Genomic DNA, 7,129 nt, shown 5'->3' on the forward strand with positions numbered 1-7,129 from the left:
TATCCCTAACCTTTGTACTCAGAAGAATGTGAATCTTTGCCTTAATCCTGAACCAAGTAAACTATTTTTTCTGAGAAGTTATAAATACAGTTCAGTTGTCCCATGGACATTTAGCACTACATGCATTTAAGAAAAATGTCAACTAAACTTTTTATAATTTAACTTTTAGTTCCTCAAACTTTCATTTTATAGTTTATAGCACACTATTTATAGATGAAGTTAATAAAAATCTTTTTTAAAAGAACTGAACCATAATTTTTACTTATTTTTATGTGATTCTGAGGATCATACCCAGTGCCTCACCAATGCTAGGCAAGCACTCTACCACTGAGCTATAGCCACAACCCAAATTCTCTTATTTTTGTATTTTGTTATTGTTTATCACCAGAATTTTGAAATTGCTGTTACCTTGTCTCTAGTAATAAGATGCTTCACATCCCTAAATAGAACAAATTAAAACAAAAAAAAAAAAAAGATGCCTGATATCAGCAAACCATTCCTTTAGGAATGTTCTTTACTTTTTCCTTATTTTAAATAATAACTTGCTATAAAGAAATAGTATTCAAATATGAAATAAATGTACCTTAAATTATGTGATCTTTATTTTGACCTATGGTTTTCTGAAATTTTAATAAATTGTGTATATTGTAGATCTTTTTTTGTAACATTGGGTTGGGGACCTTGTTGTACCTTAAGACTTTAGATTTTCTGTGGTGATACTCATCTATTATCTTTGATGATATATTTCTCCATTTCCATTTTGTTTTTTCCTGAATTGCCACTAAAAGTATAATAAAATTTCTAGAATGTATTATCTCTGAATATCTTCATTTCATGATACTCCAAACAGAATATTATTCCTTTATTGTTTGATTTTGTCAATATTAGTTTTTGATCCTACCAATTTCAGAAAGTATACTTTTTCATAATATCATAAAATAAATTTCATTATTTTTCAAAATTCCTTCAGTTTTTACCTAATGCCCTTTTTCTGTACTAATATCCCATCCAGGGTACTACATAATGTTTAGGTAATTATCTTTCCAAGTCCCTCTTGGAAAGATAATTTCCAAGACCTTTTTTTTGATGACCTTGGTAGTTTTATGCAATAATGTTTTGATATTTTATAAAATATCCCACAATAATAATTTGTCTCATCTTTCTTAGTGACTAAAATGTAGCTTTCTGAGTGGGTCAATTTAAAACTTAGGTATCATTCTCTGGTACAAAAAAAAAGTGAAACTTATTCCATGGAAAAACTACAGGGTTTGGAAACCTAGAGAATACAATCTTCCTCATGAGTGGGAGCTTACCAAAGAGAACATGGAGCGTTGAGTAGTAAAAGGCACTCAAAGTCTTGAAAATTTCCAATAACCTTACTTATGGGTATTATTGAAACAATTGGGTTACGAGGGTACAAGAAGATTGGGTCTAGTACACATGGAGATGGGGATGGAGGGAAGGAGGAAGGGAAAGAGGCAGGGGAGAGAGAGAAAGAGACACTTCCTGGCTCACCTTCTGGGGATTAGTGGGTTTCCTCTTTCCCAAAGACCTCACATCAGACTAAGACTTTGTTTCAGAATTCAAGATACATTGGGTGAGGATAACCTGCACCATAGGGCTAAATCAGTCTGAAAGTGAAAATAAAAAGCAGGTGCTTGAACAAATCTGTTGAAATCGCTCCTGTTGCATGGATTAAAGTTGTAACAGAGCTTGATCAACATTCCTCCCATCAGGAATGCAACGAAGGGGATTGAGCGGGCCTCCTCCAATAACCCTGTCACCCTTGCCTTTACACCTTCAACATACTATTCACTCTTAACTGGCTGACAGGTGCCCAGTATTTTTTGATAGAGGTTTCTAATAGGAGTATAAAATTCCAGAAAAAAAGCAATAGTTATGTTGGCCTATTTCAATCAGCCTTTCAAAGAGTCCCTTCATGGTCACCAAAAGGTGAAACCAGAGTTTTGAAGTTGAGGCTTGAGTTTCTCCATTTCTGCTGGAGGCTGTGATCTGTGTAAGGTTGTAGGCCTCTGCCAAGGAGAAGTGTTACAGTGGATCCCAGTATCTGGCCATAAGTTTTTTCTTTCCATGTTCTTGTTGCATGTATTTGAAAAACAGTACACAGGCCAAGAATATAAAAGTAGGATTTAATGGAGAAGAGAAACAGGACAAAACTGTTGTGTAAGAAGTAAAGAGATGGCAGATTTTCTTTGTCTGAGGGTGCTAGTCTAGTATATATAGCACTTGGATCACTGCTATTGGTCCAAACTTAGCTAATTAGGGTTTGGAAAAGTAATACCATTGGTCAACTCTTGGATCTCAACTACCTTTCAGGTCCACCCCAATTTCATTTTCTTGCCACAGATCAGGAAATGGGAGACTGAGGATTTCAAATGCTTTATGCTCACAGGTTCCAGGCTGCAGCTCTGCCTGTAATGGGCTTCTGCAGCAGGTGGCCATACTGTTACCAGACCTGGCCACTGAAGGGTGGTAGGTTGGTATGCCTTGACTGGAAGCATCTCAGACTGGTGAAACATGCCTGGCAGGCTCCAAACAACTACAGGTAGGGTTTGTTGCCCAGACTCCAACCAACCCAGGCACTGCTGCTCCACAGCCCCTCTGCTGCTTCTCATTGGGCCAAGTAGGATGGCTATGCAGATAAAGAGCCAGGGAGCCATCTCGATGTTAACCTTGATTATCTGGCCAAAAGTAGTAGAAGTATTATTCTCTTTAAATTACTTTTTCTACCTCATGTACTGTACCCTTCAAACGGGGAAGGTCTGCATTCACGGTACATTCTTAAAGGGAAGCAGATTAGGTTTCTTCTCCTTTAAGGTAGAGAATCTACATAAATTTGGGATTATTTTGCATGGGAGTTTATTCATGCAAATAAACTCACAGTTATACATATGTGAGTGGGCATATGTATATATTCACATACATATGTTTCAAACAATTATCTATATTGCTATAATATCATGATGTTGCTTCCATCTTTTGATCATTTAGAGAGTTCCTATAAACACATATATGCAGAATTCTGTGTGGACATGAATTTTTAAGTTAACTCAGTAATAACCCAGATTATTGAGGTAATGATAAGGTATTCCAGGCAAAGTGCCATTCATTACCCAGATACTTTCCACAAGAATTCGAAAGTCTGAACAAGTCTAAAAATATTTCTTTATACTAGAGGCAGTACATGAAACTTTCTAAGTGAAAAGATTTAGCAAACCAGAGAACCAAGCATTGCCTCTCATAAATAAAAAATGAAAAGATGCAGAAAAATGGTGCTGGAACAGATAGAAAGTGAGAGTAGGTGTAGAGAACTGTATTTTTAGAAAACTAAGGAAAGAGATCAATTTATATTCATTCTATTATTTCCTTCTTATAGGAAAATTTTGTGTTTACTGTTACTTCTTCTTTGTACCAATAAAAAAAAGTAAAATTTAGGTTTATTAAGTAACACTATACACTAGTAGATTTAAAAATAGATTTGCAATATCTTGAAACTTTGTTCAATCCACTAAAATTCACTGCCTTCATGTAAAGTATCAAAACAGGTTAAAGAGAACAAATCAAACAGTTTTTTCAGACTTCTGGTTGATTTACTTATTTTATCAACATGCCAAGCCATTAAGTATATTAGAGATCATGAAAAACATGTAAACATAGTGATAACTGTTAACAACAATCATGTATTAATCTTATTTATAAAGATTCTAGGTTATACAGCTACTTTTTATTTTTGTAGCCAAATTTTAAGAGAGCAATAAATTGGAGTACATTATTTTGTCAGTTTTAGTTCAAATATTTTCTCATAAGCCATAAACTGATGTTTAATAATATGCACAATTTTCATATTTCCCCTTGATGTTCAAGCATCTATCAGTCATCTGATATGTTAGTGCTGTTATGGAAACAAGTTGCTGATAAATAAATACATGAATATCAGGAATTACTCAGTATAACTGTATGCATTACTGTTTATCAGAAAGTCTGTTAGCATTTTCACTACAATTATCGTTATTTAATGACTTAATTTACACTAATCTGAAACTATGTGTTCAAATTCTCTGGGCAAATTTTGTACTACTCATGAATTCACCTCAATCACATTCCAGAGAAAGAAAAATGTAATATGGCATACAATGACTTATTCATCACAAGTTATTTAAAGGCCTCTCTCACAACATGAAGATGGTAAATCATTTAAAATAACAGCCAGTTCCTTCACAAAATATATAAAAAAGCAGAATTGTATGGATATTATCAAAGGTGAAAAGGAAAAAGAGTCAAATAAAGAAGGGAGAAAAAGCTAAAAAAAGTGGGAAAATAAAATCACCTCTTTGTAACCTTTGATAACAGTATGGGGTAAAGCTAAGAATGAAGGCTTTCTCATTTCCTCCAGTGTAATCTCTCTATTTAAAGTTCACCACACTTCCTGTGGATAGTGTATGTGGACTGACATTCCAGGATAGGAATAAATAACATGAGACATCATTTAATAAGCTCTAAATAAACAATACCCTTACCTAAAGCATTAGAGAATGGGAAGCCTAGTCCATCAAATCAGGTCTGATTAAGCTTTTTAAAATATCAGTTCTTAAAGAATCACTTAGTTGAAGTTTTAAAGATGAGAAAATATGAAATATCCTTAAATGTCCATTTTTCTCTTTTACTTACTATCAACATACTTAAGTCTAAGTTCAATACATGCAGCAAAATCTACCTCACTTATAGAAACTCAGCTAAACTGATGATAAGTAACATTTTCTATTATTAACAGGATTGCTAATACTATGAAAGACTATTATCAAAGTAGTACCCCAACACCTCATATATTAAGTATTATAAATAACATGACTAGTTAACACAAATAAACTCAAAATAATGGAAGTACCAAATTAAATTACACTTTCAACATACACAAATTTAATACTTCTGTTTTATATTAAACATTCCCTTAGATCCCTCAACTTTGTAATTCAAACTGTTAATGAATCTGTCTGACTCTGTCAACTTTATTATTTCCACTGAGAAACAGGTTATTATGATTATTATGATAGTATTTTGTTAATATATAAATTTGAAGGAAAATAAAAGCTTCACAGTACTAATTATTCTAATATCTGAATGTGTAGAATTAAACCATTTATTTAGGTAATTTATATCTATAATATTCCATTGTTTTCTGAATAGACAGCTTTTGTCTCTTTTATTGGTAAGTTTTGTTTGTCATCTTCTTTAAAATTATTATTTTAAAAATCCATTGTGGTGAATTCATACAACTCCTTCAGATACAGGTTTTTCCCTATCTTCATCCAAGTATATATGGCACTTGGCAAGTGAGAACTTATTATAGTACAATCACTATTTCCTGTTCAAACAACAACAAAAAACACTGTTCTTAAGTAGTTATATATCCAGAAATCACATGACTAGGGTCACCGTCAAAAAACCCACGTGTTTAAAATTAGTTACTGAAAACAAAGGATCTTAAAAAGAACATTCAAAATCAACTTGAGCTTAGGTTTTTCAATAATCTTTGTTTGCCTTACACACACACACACACACACACACACACACACACATACACACACACAATTTTGAATTCTTCTTGAAGTTTTATGACAAACTTTCAGTGTTTTGTTTTTTAAGAAGTGATATCTTGACTGACTCCTAACACTTTTTAATTATTAACCCATTTGAAACTCTTTTCACATTTTTCTATGCTTTATGAATAAAAATTTCTGGCCCTGTGTGACCCCTGGACATCAATACCTCTGATACTTCCAGTGATTCTATACATATTTCCAGCTAATTTCCTTAACTATATTAGCTTATTAGCCCTAAATACATATGTATACATATGTGGGGTGCTCTGCAGATTATGAAAGATCTTTCTCTCTTCAGCCTCACCCTGCTGGTCCTCTGTCCTGTGAATCTGACCAGCTAGATCCACTTAGACTCATAGCAACTATTTCCACTTATAGGGGTGCCCATAGGGCTGCCTGGCTTTCCACTCCTTGAAGCATGATCTGGAAATTCTTCAGAGCATTAAACTGGGGCAAACTTATGTTTTGAAAAGAGTTATTTCCCACATTTTAGGAACTACTACCCATCACTTCTCAATGTTCTGTGTCTTGAAAACTGTTGTTTTATATATTTTATCAATTGACTTGTTTCTGAAAGAGAAATTTCCAATTTCTACTGACTTCATCTTTTATTGAATCTTAATAACTGAAGGGCTTTTCAAATAAATTAAACTCAACATATTTTAAAATTTATACCACATTATTTAATTATTATACTGAAATTTTAGGGTTTTTTTATGTTTGCTTAAATTCAGCAAAGAGTCCCTTTCTCATCCCCAAAACCTTGGTCTCCTGGGAATGTGGACTAGAATAATAAATTTGGCAGATGTTACCAACGTAATTTTGTACCTGCTCAAGGCACAAAATAAACATGGTAGAGGAGATTGAGACACAGAAGGAACAGAACATAATTAATAGATAATAGCTGAAAATAGGAGTAATGTCATCTGTACAAAGGGAAATGAAGAGCAGAGTGAGAGGGAGGGAGGAAACAGAGTGCAATGGATGGTAAAAGAATAAGCAGTGGAAATGCAGAAATAGCCCAGTCAAGTGAGTGAACACAGACCTTATCAAACATGAGGAAAACTTAAGCAAATGTATTCTATCTCACATTATGAAGTGGAAATGGAAAATATCCCTGATCAAACTTGTAAAAGGGAAGTGATAGGTGGAAAGAGGCTGCAATAGTGACAAAAGCAAACAAAAAGTAAACATTTTTATGAGTTTAATATCTACCTGGTTTAATCCAATGAGAGTCAATTATCTACTGAATATAGATGCTTATTAAGTGATAACCACCAAAAACTGGCATGAATTCCTGAACTGCAGAAGAGGTGGTCTTGTCAAAAATCTTTGTGTTGTATTTATATTTAGGGTAGCTAAAGTCAAAGACAACACAATTTTCATATGCACACTTATTATTTTTCAGGTCCTACAATTTTCCCTAGATATAATGTAGTACAACTTGTAGTTTTGCAAACAGTATACTAACATAAAAACTTGAAGGAAGCTTAATGACTAACACAAAA

This window comes from Sciurus vulgaris (assembly GCF_902686455.1).
Source record: "Sciurus vulgaris genome assembly, contig: HiC_scaffold_138_arrow_ctg1, whole genome shotgun sequence".
Lineage (NCBI taxonomy): Eukaryota > Metazoa > Chordata > Mammalia > Rodentia > Sciuridae > Sciurus > Sciurus vulgaris.